The following is a 16099-nucleotide window of genomic DNA, read 5'->3' on the forward strand; positions in this document are numbered from 1 at the left end:
TGCAGAGCAAAGCTCGTGCCTGTGTGGAGTCCAGGCTCCAGGAGGACAGTGGCGGCAGGGTAAATTATACATCCTATGAGTCTTCTGATTTTGCAAAGGTTTAAGCAGGTGCTTTGCTCTGGCCACGTCATAGTGCAGCACTGCAGCAATAAATCCCAAGAGTGGGCTGGCAAGCCAACAAAATCATACACAGAAATGTGGTGAACAAGGGTGAGGAAAATCCAGGAAGAAGATAAAAAGGAAATATGGCTTTATAAAATGGTATGAAAACCTTGATGAAAGTTGTTTCACTGGAAGGCATGCAAAATTACTGGTCGGTGCAGCTGGTGTCAAAAGGCACAAAGAGGTTTTGTGAAGGGGTAGTTCAAGCTTCACAAACCTCTGTGCTCTTTCAACAAGAAAAACTACTTCTGCTGGATACTCACAGCTGTCTGAAGGGAAAAATATATCTTTACTTTTGGAGGGTTGAGCATCCATAAACACCCTTGTATAGGTACCTCAAGGGAGGCTGTAGCGAGGTGGGGGTTGGTCTGTTCTCCCACGTGCCTGGTGACAGGACGAGGGGGAATGGGCTTAAGTTGAGCCAGGGGAGTTTTAGGTTAGATGTTAGGAAGAACTTCTTCACTGAAAGGGTTGTGAGGCATTGGAACAGGCTGCCCAGGGAAGTGGTGGAGTCACCATCCCTGGAAGTCTTCAAAAGACGTTTAGATGTAGAGCTTAGGGATATGGTTTAGTGGGGACTGCTAGCGTTAGGTCAGAGGTTGGACTCGATGATCTTGAGGTCTCTTCCAACCTAGAAATTCTGTGATTCTGTGATTCTGTGAAATTCTGTGATTCTGTAGTCAATGAAAGCAGAAAAGATGGCAAGAATGTGGTTCTGTTACAGACTGTTCTGCTTAGTAATGTAATATCTATAATGCACTGGACTAAGTGTTATCAGGGTGACTGTGTTCATAAATAAAGGTAAAGAACAGTTGTTATTTTTTGTTTTAGTTGACATTTGTTAAAGCTCCTCCCTGAACTCCAATATTGCCAGCACTGCTTAATAAACACATTAGTCTAATGAATGTAAATTACTGCTGGACTGACACATTCTTTATTTAGAAAATAAAAAAAAAAAAAAGAAATTGGAAGAAATATTTTGTTATCTAATATACAGAAATCCATAAAAGTAGCTATTAGCTTTGAAATGAGAGTAGAATGTGAAATTTATTAAATGAAAAAATACAACAACATTACTTTTATGTACCATGTATTCATTTCCATGGTTAAGGATTAGCACACATATTGTAATAAGAAGCTCTCAATATGGAATCAGAGACTGCCAGCATGGGTGCAATAAACTTTTCAGAATGGTTCATAAGATTATACTAATTAGGGATAATCTAATTTGAACAATTTTTATCTTCTCAAAAAGTAATATGATGTCACTCTATGGGAAGAGTCACTATCCAGGCTCCGGGGACATACTAAAAAAACCACACATGTTATCTGTAATATTAAAAATTATGGTTGATCCAGGAGACAGTCTTAGATCTACCCTTCTCCTCTCAAAAGATCCACCATATAGACTGTTAAGCCCCCATAATTATCTGCCCTACTTGTGACAAGCATGGGCTAATCAGTCTCTGAGGGAGTTTTCCTGCAGATCATTGAGAAGTGTGTGTATGCCTCACATTGCTTATCAAGCTATTTTGTACGCAGTATCACATAAGAGCTGACAAAAGTTCATTATCCTTATCTGGACTAGAATGACTCCAAATTAAGGAAAAAGAGATATGCTTTTTTTTTTTTTTTTTTCTTTTATTTCTTTCCTTTTTTATTTTTGTAATAAACAAACAAACAAACAAAAATATATCTAGCTTGCATTACAACAAAGAAGATCTCAGCTAAGGAAAAAACAAGCTAGGTTCTAGCTGACTTTAATCCCATATTAAAAGATTAGAAAAAACATCTGAAGAAATCAGAGATAGTCTAATTGAGGTTCTCGCCTTTAATCCTGTGAGTAGACTCCCCCTTGGATACCAAGATCTGTCAGTGCATAGTCTTGGGAATTCTCCAAGGAAAAAATAAACCATGAGAAATGGATATACAACGTGTTATCTCACATTTAAAAAGAGATAGAAAGAAAAAAAATAAAAGTCTCATAGCAATATCAAAACATTCTTTCCTAAGAAAGAGAAAAAAATAAGGTATAATGTAAAATGAAAACAAAGAAGCAGATTAGAACTACAGAACCACAGTTATTTTGGAAGTTCTTTGATAATGCCTACAAATGTAACCTGAAAGCACATCAACTGGCTTGCTTCTGTTTTCCCCATTTAGACTAAACTGCCATTTGTATGAGTGTATTTTCTTTTCACTAGTATATGTATTTTCATTAGGCTATCTGAAATGTAAGTGTATTAGTGTTAAAATTGTTTTTTTTTTGAACAATATTTAAAATAAATAATAGAATAACCAGTGCGTATAGGAAAAACAGATGGTAGATATATATTCTTCATTTACATTTTTCTGACAAAGGGCAAAAGAATGTATAAAAATTATGATTCATACAAATTCACTGTAACTTGAAAGCCCCGCTTTCTAATATTAAAAACTACTAAAAAGAAGGCACACTTCATAATGATGAAAATGAAAACCAATAAAATTAAGCTGAGATACTGTCAGTCACTAAAGCTGTACCAGTCTGAAGGGGAGTGACTACTATGGCAATCTATCCATTTGACTGTAAGCATACCATTTACAGACTAGAACTGGAATTCTAACACTTGCATAACATGATCCTGTTTAACTGCCCATTGTTTTTAAAAACATTCTTCATTGAAAAAAAAAATATATATATATATATTTATATTTGTTGATCCCTAGCAGCAGGGTTAAACACATTTTTCTACATAGCTATTATGTAGTGGATACATGGAGATGAATTGTGTGAAGATAAATAGTTATTCAATATTTTGAGAAACCCAAGAAATTTTTTGTGACAGGACAGATGTAATGGCAGTGTCGTAATTTGACCAAAGATGAAAGAATAATATTTTAGGATTATGCTTTCATGGTGTATATATGTGTAAAAACAAAGAGAAAAGAAGTAGAGTAAAACATGAAGAAAAAAAAAAAAAAGCAAACTAAACAAAAACCTCTTTAAAAAAAGGACTCATCAGAAGGTATTTCAGTATAAAAAATCAAGATAACATTACAAGCAATAAATATAAAAGAAGTTCAGAACAGTTGTTTTTATTGCCTGGAAAATTACTGTGATTCATGTTTCTAAATTATGTAAAGATATATAGATAATGGAAATAAGAACTCTATAAACATAAATGTGTTTTGTCTTCCATTCAACATATTCTATACTAATATATGGCAGGGTTAAATCACTGCATGTTCAGAAAATTTTCTTTTATTTCCCCTATAAATTAATTCAAGATGTGCGAATGTCATTCTGAAAATTTTAATACGCAACTTAATATTTTATTAACAATGTTTAAGAAAAAGATTCATATGTTTTACTTATCTTGTTATAAGGCACTACAAAATGTGGTAGGAATCAGTGTAAGACAGCAATTCCTATAGCTTGGCATAAAGACTATGAAGAAATTAAAACAGTCTAATGCTCTTAGTATTTCAAAATTTATGACAGCAGTGGGAAAAATAAATAAATAAATAAGCCACCTAAAAGTGCCTGATCCAACGTGTCTGGCATTGGCAGGCTTTGCTGTTTTAAAGGAGAGCTTTGTCTGTGTGAGATGTATAAGAAGTGACATTGCAGAGTACAAGAACAGCAGAGTCCCAACCCCAGGTCTCTGGGAACCTTGTGGATAGGCTGAACACCTTAAAATGACATTGAATTAAACAGGAACGGAAGGTACTGAACATGCATTGAATTCAACAGTAGTTGAGTTTCTCAGCACTTTGACAGATCAAGACCCCAATTTTTATTTTGTCTTTCATAACAAACAATGCCTCAAGGCAAATACATATGGGAAGAATTTTGCATACAGTTAATTGTTCACTAGACATAAAAATAACTCCTTATTTTTAATGAGACCCAGACACACACTGACCCAGTCATTTTATTCTCTGGTGTGGACTTCTTGGCAGTTATCAACAGTATGAACTGATTGGGAGTAAGATTTGTTTTCATCTCAGGGTAGTGGTGAATTTCATGAGAACTAAACCCATGTGGGACTGTGTGAATTCTGCAAGGGGAGCAGGAAGGAACATTGCTCCTTGCTGACTGAAGCAGATAATATGTATTTTACTATAATTTCTTCCCATAAGTTGTATTAAAGGCAGCCAAGACTTCCATATTTTCTTACAAATATCAACATAAAGAAGGAGTAAAAAGAAGAGGAACAATTTATTTGAAGAGTGAGGGATTTCATTTGTTAGCATTTGATCAAAAAGTTGTATAACAGTTTGGCAAGATATACAGTGCTAAAGCAATGGACATATTTAATCATAGTACAGCATGCTTATTCAGAAATATTCTTACATTGGTAGGAATAAAATTTTTGAAAAAAATCTTAAAGATAGGTGCAGAAAGCCAACAAATTAATAATAAGCCCATATTTTGTTTGGAAAATTTGATAGCCTATTAAAACTGCTTGCTTCACTGTGGTCTATTATCTGAAATGCTCTCTGCAATGATACATAAGACCAGTGACTTTAAATTAATATAAGGTAGTTGGGATGAAAATTCTCTGTGCACAGTATAATTCTAGTAAATGACAAAATAATTAAATAATGTGTGCAACAGACTCCAAAGGCAGATGCTTATGGTAATATAACACATGATAATATTGAATGCAATGTGAAGAAGAGAAAAGACCAGCTTCTGCTCTAAGATGTCTGCATTTGTTGCTTCTATTGAAATGTCATCTATCAAGGCACATAATTTAATCCGTATGTGGTAGAAGCATGACTCCAAGGTAGCTAGCAATGTGACCATTCATTGCTAATGGAGGGGAAAAAGATTTCCCATTCTGTTAAAATGAGTAGTCCAGTTTTGCATTTCCTGGTCCATTGAGTCGGAGACTTTATAGTTTTATTTACTGAAGAACTGTTACTTAAGGACTGCTTTTTTTTTTTTCTTTTTTTTTTTTTTCCATATAATTAGGACATTTGTTTATTTTGAGCATGACTTTTGATAGTGGGACATGTTAAGATTTAAGCATCATGTCAGTAATTTATCCAGATGAGATTTCAAAAGCTTACTCATTTCTGTAAGGTGAAATTTTGCTTTCCAACCATTAAGGATAATGCAGGTAGAAAGTAGACACATTGGCTTGAACGCATCTCTGAGGTACTTTTTTGTATGTTTGTTTCTTAGTTTTTTATAGCTTGCATTTATTTTTTTTTATGTGGTGCTGAATGACAAACATTTAAGGTAAGAACTTGTAACTTAAGAACTTGTAAAGAAAATGGATGTCCGATCCTCCATTAACCTATATTTATGTTTATAAAATTTATATTTTCACATATATGTGCAGATCTATGTGCTTGGAGGTATGCTATTTATGTTTCTTTTTAATATAATGTATTCTCTTAAATATATGCACACAAAGAAAAATCTGAGTTCAAATAACTGATGTCTAAAGCTTTTCCCTTCAAATGATCTGTTCTTTCCTTTCAAATGAACATCTACTGCTAGAGAAGATTAATTGATTAACCTGCTTCACCTCCCTTTGCCATCTTCCTTTACCCCTTAAATTAATTTTGGATATTATTCTGACTCATAGGCCTTTAGTCATTCCAGGTATGTATCTAACCAGTTAGCATTCATGCATGTTAAAAGAGGAAATGCAACACAGTCACTCACGTCCATCAAGACCGCCTTAAATTACCCCTAGTTGTTCTAAATTGCTTCCTGTGAGTAGAATCTAGCCCTTTCATAATACTAATACATTTTGTTATCCAAGTTTTATTTCATGGAAAAGATTTAAATCTAGTGAAAATAAAAGGAGAGAAGAACACTCAAAAATTGTCCTCTTTATTTAGTAAGAAGTTACCAATAGGTTTTTCTTATGTCACAGCCTGAAAGTCAGAAAATGATTTTGCTCTCCAGTGATGCAATTTCTGGAGATCTGATACACTCTTTCCATTTGGCTCAGATCCTGTTTTTTTTTTGTTTTGTTTTGTTTTGTTTTGTTTTTTTGTCAAGTAGTAGATGGAAGCTTATGGTGTGGAAAAAAAAAAAAAAAAAAGAGAAAAAAGAAAACCTCGTCAGATACCTTTGTTAAATATTTTATAAAGATGCCAGTGTTATGTATCAGCCTGTTTTCTTTTGTCTCCAAATTAAAAAAAAATTAAATGTGGATCTCTTAAAGAGATACCTCCAGATAGAGGGAAGATGTTAAATATGGTCTTTAACTAAATTATTTTCACATATTTTAGAGATTTTGAGTGATGTTATTTCTGAAGCTCTTAGTATTCAGGACAAAGTAGACCTGTAATTTTGAATTTGGGTTACTCCTATTCTGACAAGTATCACAAATAAAACTTTATGCACACTTGATTGCTCTGTTTTAATTTATAAGGGGCAGATATATTAAAGCTAGCTGTAAAAGCTATAACTCCTGAGATTTTTCAGCTTTTGCTCCAGAATTAGGTCTATCTTTCAGGCTCTGGCCTTGCTGACCTTCTACCACAGATAACCCTGTGATCTGGCTCCTCTTACTGTAACTACCAGTAATTTATAAGGGGGAAGTGAGCATTTGATCCTAAGAGCGTTTTTCAGTGATGAGTCTCCATTGAAATTCCATTTATTCTCAATTGCCTCGCACATTTACAGCAAAGCTCCAGCAGAATGGGGCTAAGCAGGACATTTATTCATGCAGCCCTATGGCCAAAACCATCTATGAGAGGATTGACTGAAGATGGGATGGACAAGAATACTCAAAGAGGTCTGAACATTGTGCAAACCAGCTGTTCCTGGCAGCTTCTCGTGATAGCTCATAGTCTAGGTTTTGCATCATAAGCATAGCCCCAGAATGGGAGAACTCAGCAGATGAGGACTAGTAGAAATGCAACTTCTTTTTTTCTCTCTGAAAAATAAATAAATAAATAAAAATCAATATTATGTTTTTTCTTCTTTGGCTTTAGTGCCCTGGTTCAGAGTTAGGCATACTAATTCATGCACTTCAAAATCTTCTGAAGTTTTCTTCACATACGTTCCCAAAAGATGAACTTTTACCTACTGCTATGCTGCCTGAAATGATTCCATATTCTGAAATGTGAAAGTGCATCCAGAAAATTTTTAGTGAGCAAAAAGTTAAGGGTTGTTAGAGAGAGGAGGGGGCTGAGTTTTGCTAACACCTGACTTTACTTTTTTATTTTTGTGGCCTTTTATACAGCATTGCAACATCTAAACTGTAATACATGCACATGCATTGTTCAGTGCATCATGTGCCAAATGTATTATTCAGTAAATTGTGCATGCTGTACCTTTCAATTTTATTTTATAGAAAGAAAAATCAGGAAAATAGTTTATTGTAATTTTCATGTTGGTTCTGTTCCTATATTGCTGGGATGTCTTTCTGGTCTTGAAGAAAACAGGCTCAAGACCCTTAAAATTTAAATTCCTTCTGAAAAAAAAAATAAATAAATGGGGTTTCCTTGAATGAATGTGACTTACATATGTAAATTGAACTTCCTTTGACATTCTGACCAGATTGCCGACTTCACATTTTGTTTTACTGATATCTGTTCTATATTGCCTTTTTGTCCATTAGATATTTACTGGAGGGTTTGATTCCTTTGCCATTCATATTTTTAATCATTTAAATTTTATTGCTCTCATTTTAACAGAATTTTCTTCTGTCAGAATGAAACAAATATGCACTTTAGCAAGTTTATCAATTTAATTGTTTACATGATAGGTGTTCTTTTTAGGAAATTATATACATAATAAATTTAATGAAATAAAACATGCCATGAAGCAAACAAGTTTGTTTTGTTTCATTCTTTACAAAAACAGCATTTAACATCCTGTGAATATTCCTTTTTCTAGCATATTTGTAAACTATTTTTCATGTAAGTAAATTACTTGATAGCTGTAACCATAATACTTGCAAAAATATTCCATAATCTCAATACTAAAACAATTAAAATAAAAGTGATATTCTTTGGAAAATTGATGTCCCCAAAGATGAAAAAGGAATGTTAAATTTAATGTAGTTCTGTTTATAATGTTGAGACAGCATTGCCTAGCTGGGTTTAGGACACCACGCCAGAATTGTGTAAAGCTAAATTTTACATTCGTAGTTCATGGACATTGGAGGATGCATACTGGAGGACACACATTGGATGCATGACCAAGTCCACAGAAATATCCTGATGACCTGTGCAACTGTCAGTGCTCATAAGAGTCTTTTCAAGAGTTCTGTGACTGATGTGCTAAAAATTATGCAGCATTTTTCAAAAATGTGGGGAAGTAAGAAAAGTGTATAATAGGCTGCTTCTTTTAAAGTATCTTTCACATTTCTCTGTCTTTACACATCAGGAATTTATCTTTCAGTGTCATTTATCTTTCAGAGAGGAGAAGAGAAGAGAAGAGAAGAGAAGAGAAGAGAGAAGAGAAGAGAAGAGAAGAGAAGAGAAGAGAAGAGAAGAGAAGAGAGAGAGAAGAGAAGAGAAGAGAAGAAAAGAAAAGAAAAGAAAAGAAAAGAAAAGAAAAGAAAAGAAAAGAAAAGAAAAGAAAAGAAAAGAAAAGAAAAGAAAAGAAAAGAAAAGAAAAGAAAAGAAAAGAACTTTTCCCTTCTTCTAGTGAAGATCTCTTCCTTTTATCTCCTAAACCGGATTGTTTAATGAATACCTTATTGCAGATAAGGAAAAATTTGAATCTCAAGCCATAGTGCCTTTTTAAGGCATGCACATTTATTATGTGCCATACAGTATACCCAATTTGCATTGTTCTCTCCTCTAGTTTTGCAAGTTTTCACACCATGGAGTTTCTACATTCATGGCACTCAAATGTGGTATCTACACTTTTTATTTGCTTATACTCTGGTGAGCTTTTGCTCTTTCATTAGATCTTTCATTGTATCATCTTTAGCTTTCCCATCAAACTGAAGCTTTTTGGTTTCATCTTGATGGCTCTGACATTGATTTGATTGCTTATCTCATGTCACTTCTTCCTAACATGCTTCCCACTCCCCAGATCGATGCAGAAACTTTCAAGCTTCCCTCCAACTTCCCATGTGTTTGAAATCCTTGTTTATGCTCTTTCTTTCCTACTAGTTCCTTTTACTCACAACAACTCCTGTCTCTATTAGATCCATACTTCTTTTAGAGCCATTCTCAAAACATGAAGAAAACTATGAAAACTAATTAAGTACTTATGCTATCACAGATTTGGAACAGTAAAGTATCTATCTGATCTAAATTATCACATTCCTGACATTGTGACTTTGGGTAGGAAACATGTCACCAGGAGACAACTAAAATAATTCTGATGAATTGCATACTAGAAATGTCTGTTTCACTGCTATGGGTATAAAAGGGAACCTAGGGTAACATACAGATGTTTATCCTACAGACACCAAATTTGTAGAGTCCACTATACATATTAACATTTTAATTAAGCACTGTACTACATAGGAAATAACTGTGAATATTAATACATAATGATACTTGCTAAGTTTCTGATATTATATATAAGGTAATATTGATTTTTGAAGTTGGATATAAACCAATAAATATTTTCATAAAAAGAGGGGAAAGTTTAGCTTTTCTCTCTCATATATCTGTGCTGTGTTAGAGGGGTTTGGTATTTCTTTTATTCTCTCAGTTGAATGACAGAGATGAAGATAGATATGAGCAAGCCTGATGTAAATAAGGGGTCAGTTATGTCCACATTCTTAATTTGATACTAAAAATAATTTACTGAGTGGTGTAATCTTCTAAATAATTGAGTATCTTCAATAATCTTTATGGTCTTTTGTATTACTCTTATTAACATTTCTACCATTTTAATGTCTGGGGGCACATCATGGACAAGCATTCCTTTATATATTCTTTATCCTACAGAATAACAGTGAAAAAAAGCTGGACTCTACAAAAATTTTACAGTTTTAATACACAGCAAAAGATAACTAGGAAGGACATCCAGCTAGTCACAGAGGACAAGGAAATATAACATTGCTTAGAAAAGGCTTATGTTACAAATCAGTAAAGCTGGTTTCATGTCAGCCAAAATTCTAGCTTGTATGAAGTTCTGAAATCTTTTGTTTATGAAGTAGTGATATTGTTCAGGAATCAGTTTAATTGTGATTTTAAATAAAATATTTTCTTACAGGTCTAATAAAACTGGTCAGTAAAGCTGTATCTGATTCTTTAAATTTCAGGTTTATTAGTTTATGCCATTGAAGTTACAGGCTCAGTGTAAAAAATAAAAAATAAAAATAAAAATTATGAACTAAAATTCATCACTAAGCTAGACTTATTTAGACTAACTGATGATAGATGAGAGATGACAAAAATCTAAATTGAAAGTATTCTTAAAATGAGAGTTTAGCTAACTGGATACACTGAAATTAACTGTGTATTAAAATGAAAAACAGAAATAACTTTTACAATAAAAATCTCAACTAATGAGTTCTAATTTACATTAGAATATCTGTTTCATTGACTAACATTTGATCAATCTTAATGCATTTAAATCACAGCTTTGTCTCAGTCCCCAGCTACTGTTTGGATGTCAGGCTTGTTATGTTCAGCAGTGACACAGGCCTTAAGTCTTAAAACTATATCCTAAAATGGAATGTGACACTTCAGAGCTGAATGCTGCATTGCTTAATCTTCAGTTGTCTAGCCCTTAGATACAATTTAAACACCTAAATTAGGTGCAGTTTCTTTAAACAATGCATAGGAAAAATACCTCACGATGGGCTTTAAGACCATTAGTACACTTTGAGAACTTGTCTTGAATCCAGCACTATGCATGTGAATAAGAACTATAGCCTCCAAGTTTGAACACTGAACTACTATATAACAAAACTGGAAAACTGATTCAATTACAGATCTCTCCTAGACAGTCCTTGATATAAATATCAATGAAGAGATATTTTCCATGTACATTTTGGGTTTAGGATCACCAAGTATAGATTAGTCTATCAGGGGTCACACATTTTGCTTTTCTCTGTTGGATCAGAGGCACCCCTTAATGTGTTCATGGGGAGCAGAGAGAAGACAATGGGTAAAGCTTTGTCTCTGTCATGGTTTTGACTGGGACAGAGTTAATTTTCTTCACAGAGGATGACACAATGCTGTGCTTTGGATTTTTGATGAAAATCATGGTAATAAAACACTGATGGTTTTAGTTGTTGCAGAGCAGTGTTTGTACAGAGCCAACTTTTCTACTTCTCCTGCTGCATTGCCAGTGAGGAGGCTGGGAGTGCCCCAGGAGTTGGGAGGGGACACAACAAGGACTGCTGGCCCAGACTGACCAAAGGGCTATCTCATACTATATGGTGTCATGATCAGCAATAAAAGCTGGAGTAAAGAGGAGGGGAGGGGATGCTTGGAGTGATGGAATTTTTCTTCCCAGGAAAGTTAGGTGGGGTGAGCCCTGATTTCCTGGAAGTGGCTGAACACCTGCTTGCTGATTGGAAACAGGGAATGAATTCCTTGTTTGTCTTTGTTTGCACATGCAGCTTTTGCTTTACCCAGTAAACAGTTTTTATCTCAGCCCCTGAGTTCTCTCACTTCTACCTTTCCATTTCTCTCTCCCATCCCACCTAGGGAGTGTGATAAAGCAGCTGTGTGGTACTTAGCTGCTTGCCAGGGTTAAACCACAACAATCTCCTATTTAGGACATTCAGCTATTGAATCCTAGATCTTTATCACTACTCTTTTAGTTTAGGTTATAAAGATCTTACTTATATAATCTCTCCAGATATACTTTTGGATGCATGTATATACGTACATAAAGTCCTAATAATTATAGTCTGCTTTGACTATTCCATATAAAGTTTAGTTTAGGTGACCCTTGCAAGTTGGCCCGGAATTTTCATTGCTGTATGAAACAAAAATACTCTTATTTCAAGGCAAACTGCAGGGCAGTCTGTATGCTTCAGTTTTTGTTTTTGTTTTTGTTTTTGTTTTTGTTTTTGTTTTTTTTCTGGAACTGGGAATTGTTCTTAAAAATAATTTGTTTCATAGCCAGTTTGGTGTGTGGTACTGTTGTAAAATCACCCCTGAAGCTTTGCTTCAGTCTGCTGCAGTCATAAACCAGCTTCCTGTACATAGCTGAGAAATTTTCCTGAGGGAGAAACAGGGCTGAAAAACGGGGTAAGGTTGAGGGTTATAACCATGCTGTAGTTTAAGGTTTGTTTTATGGTCAGATGTAAATGCAAATGCTTGACCCACTTGAGCAGAGTTCTGAAGACCATCATTTTAGTTTATCAAATTCCTCCAATTAGTCATTGTCCTTTAATTATCATTACTATTTTACTCACTGTTTTTAAAACTCCAAAGGATTAGTATATAAATCTCTTTCTTTTTATTTTATTCTGTTTATCCCTTAAGTGTGATTCTCATCTCAGTTCAATTGCTTTTGAATGTATGAACGTAATGATGTCAGTCGGAGCAACTCAAATGTGAGCAAGGAGACAGACTGTATTTTTTTGTACAACATTGTTAAAAGAATTTCATTGACCCTCAAGATTGCAAATTGTGAACACCTGGCCTGCAAATGGAGTTCAAACCTCAGAATTAAGAGCCTAACCTCTCTGTACTCTGCATAAGGACAGTTAAGCCCCTCAGAAAAGTAATCCCACATGTTGAATCGAAGGCTATTACCTTATAAAAAGTGCTGAGGAATAGGTTCTCTCTGGTAGCCTGCACATTTCCCAAGTTTATGACCTGTATCCAGACAGCAAAACAAGTACTTCTTGACTCTATGCAAAATCTTCTCCCAAATATAGTTTATGCTCATCTTAGAGATCATTAAGCTGATTTCCTCATTTCAAAGTGCAGTTGTGGTATGCTTCATCTCTGTAGCTAATTCTTCAGGCTGTAAAAGACATAACCCTCTTTCCATCCAGATCTGTCTCCCATGAGCTCCTGGCTCTTACTGAAGCTGGACCTCATTAAAGTGAGGAAAGCAAGGTTCACAAGGCCATGAGGAGCACAAGCAAGGAGGTGGTCTCTGTAAACTACTGAGTATAGCTTTCATAGTGCAACATTATCCTGAAAATTTCTGTCCCTGAAGAACCACAAATCATTCCTTTTCTTCCTTCTCTCATATTTTAAAAGAAAAGTAACAATGACTACATTTTATGTGGAAAGTCCAATCCTATCAGTTTGTGTTATGGTGATAGATTCTGTTTTAAGCACCTCCTTGAATCTGGTCTTAACTGTAGTAAAGCAGGTATTTTTCACAGGAAGAAATGACAAATATGTCAAAAGTACCAGTCCACTTTTTGAAATTATATTTCCATACAGTAGACTAGAATTGATAAACAGCAGGGGCAGCAACATGATATTGTTTCTTTGTTGCTTTGTATGGCAGTATTTTCCTCTGATCTTACTGCGACGATGGTTTATTAGCAATGATACTTGTACCAATATTAATAAAGTATTTCCATAATGTCAATCAAAGAATTCCAAGTAATCTCTCTTCTTAGCTGCGCTCCCTGTGGGTGTTATCTTATTTTCACATCAATGTAACTACAGAGCTGGTTATTTATATACATAGCAAGTTAACACTCATATGTTAAGAGTCAGCCATTTGAATAGATTCAACCATACAAAGGCCTGGATAAGAAATACACTGGTGCTCTTTGACAATGTTCTCATTTTACTCCATGAGATAGTTCACTGAAAGTTAGTGCAATTGCACATTACTTGTAAAAAAATAATAATGTCTTTGTCAAAAAAAAAAAAAAATTACTTTTCACAAGGGACCAAATCTAAGGAAACACCAAAGTAAGTGATATGAGATTATGAATAAGCAGATGCATCATTGGCTTTATAATAATGTCTTCTAAAGTCAAGAGATCTCATTGCATCAGTGATAAATATAATTTTTTTTTTTTTAGATTTGTATTCACCTAATTCATTAATCTATAAATTATTGCCCTAAGGAAAAAAAAAAAAAATTAAAAAAAAATGATAATGAGCATTTGCATGTGATCTCTGATTACAAGCAACTTGAGAACTTGGAAAGCTGCAATTGCAGTTGTGAGAACAGTTTTTTTTATCATATGGCTTCTGAGCACTTTGTAGTATTCTCTCATGAGTGACTTAGTTGTGCTAACTCCTCTGTATACCAGCAATGAAGGAATGAGGACAATGAAAACTGAGTTACCTTTGACACATTTAGGCAAAAAGGCTTGTGTTTAAGTAGCAAGCCTTTCAACTTCTGAGATCAGAAGGGTCTAGGCAGCCTATGTGAATGGTGTGGACAGACTGGTGGATGTTTGCATTGTTGTGATTCCACTGGCCCAGGTGTATGGTCTTTGAGGTCCTAGAAAAGAGAGAGCTTGTTATTTGAGTCACTCTCTTGTACTGAAACCTTTCTGTGAATGGGATTATAATGCAACTGGAGTGACTTCTTTCCAGTAAGAAGCTTCCAGGAGACACATTTCCAGGATGCTGTCCGTCTCTATTACCTGGATGCATGGCAATTTGAAGGCTCTTTTACAGATATTACTTGCAAATATCAACTGCTGTGACATTTGGTTGCTACAGCATTGAACTGGATTTAATAGTCTTTCGTCAAACAGACAAGATATGTATAGAGTCTGAAAACCAAAACTAAACTGGGATACTAATTGTCCTGTGTGAGTACAGTTACTGTGGTGGAAATGGAAGTGGATAAACAAGGAATTCATAGTTCAACTGTAGTAAAATTATAGTCTTCCTTAATTTCCTTCCAATGCTTTGCTTGTTGCCTTTTTGCACTGCTACCAGACTTCTTTATTTGTGTTGATGTTAATTAACATGACCTCCTAAATAATCAACCTATCATTGTTAAAATAAGAAGGTTGCACACAGAAAGAGATGTTGTATACAGGTGAGGACTAAGCAGAAAATGTTGTAGCAATTTGCTGAACACGGAGGCTTATTGAGGATGCAGTCCTGAATAATACACACTAGCTTTGCTCTTCCCCCTTTAGTGTGTGTAGAGAAGCCATGAATCATTCATGGTCTCCCAGCTGAGCGGGGCTTCAAAGGGGCTGGTTGTGATTGGGTGTCCTGGGTGAATTGCCGCGCTGCAGAAACGCCTGCACCCCCAGCACTGGAGGGGTGAGGAAGCACTTTCATCTGGGCCTCCAAAGTGTTTCGGGTCACAGTTCACCAGGAGATAACGATGTAGATGTACATTCAGAATTAGCTGCAGAGATACCTGTGTAGCGCGGTGTGGAAAAGTGAGCCAGTTAGATCCCTAGTGGATGCTGTGAATCAATTACTGTATTCTGAATACAAGGTTGGCTGCAGGGGATAAACAGATGTCAGAGAATTTTTCCCTAATAAGACCATAGTAATAGAAGAGCACTGTCAGCTTCGTTTTACATTAAAAATCTCATTTCCTCTTTATATGACCAATTTTATTAGGCCTCTAAACAAAGATATTTTATGTAACTGATAGCTGTATAATGAGAATAGTATCATTATATTTCTTTTTTTCTTTCCTTTTTTTTTTTTTTTTTTTTTTTTTAACAAAGACTGAAAGAAAAAGTAGAAATGAATCTAAGAAAAGTTGTAAAGAATGTGTATAATTTAGAAAGCTGGATGACGATTTCTTTTCCTTTCCAATGAAATTACTGAATGGCTTACAGCTTCCTTTCATGCTGAATCACAATCACCTACATTCCAGAGCAAAATATTCTTAGAACAAAAGTTGATGCTCTGTTCTGCCTCTGCACTTTCTGCATATTTTGCCAGATTCTCAGATTCTTGTATACACAGCTGTGGTCAGAAACAAGAAAGAGCTCAGTTTTAGTTAATGAAGCTTCCAACAGATCACACACTTGCAGGCAGCACCATATGCTCTCTATTTTTCATAACCTCACAAATATCAAAATATCAGGATATAGGAACACTGTGCCCTTCTGTGTGTTTTGAGAATAAAAGTGATGAACAGTTA

This window comes from Netta rufina (genome assembly GCF_964035555.1).
Source record: "Netta rufina genome assembly, chromosome: 1".
NCBI lineage: Eukaryota > Metazoa > Chordata > Aves > Anseriformes > Anatidae > Netta > Netta rufina.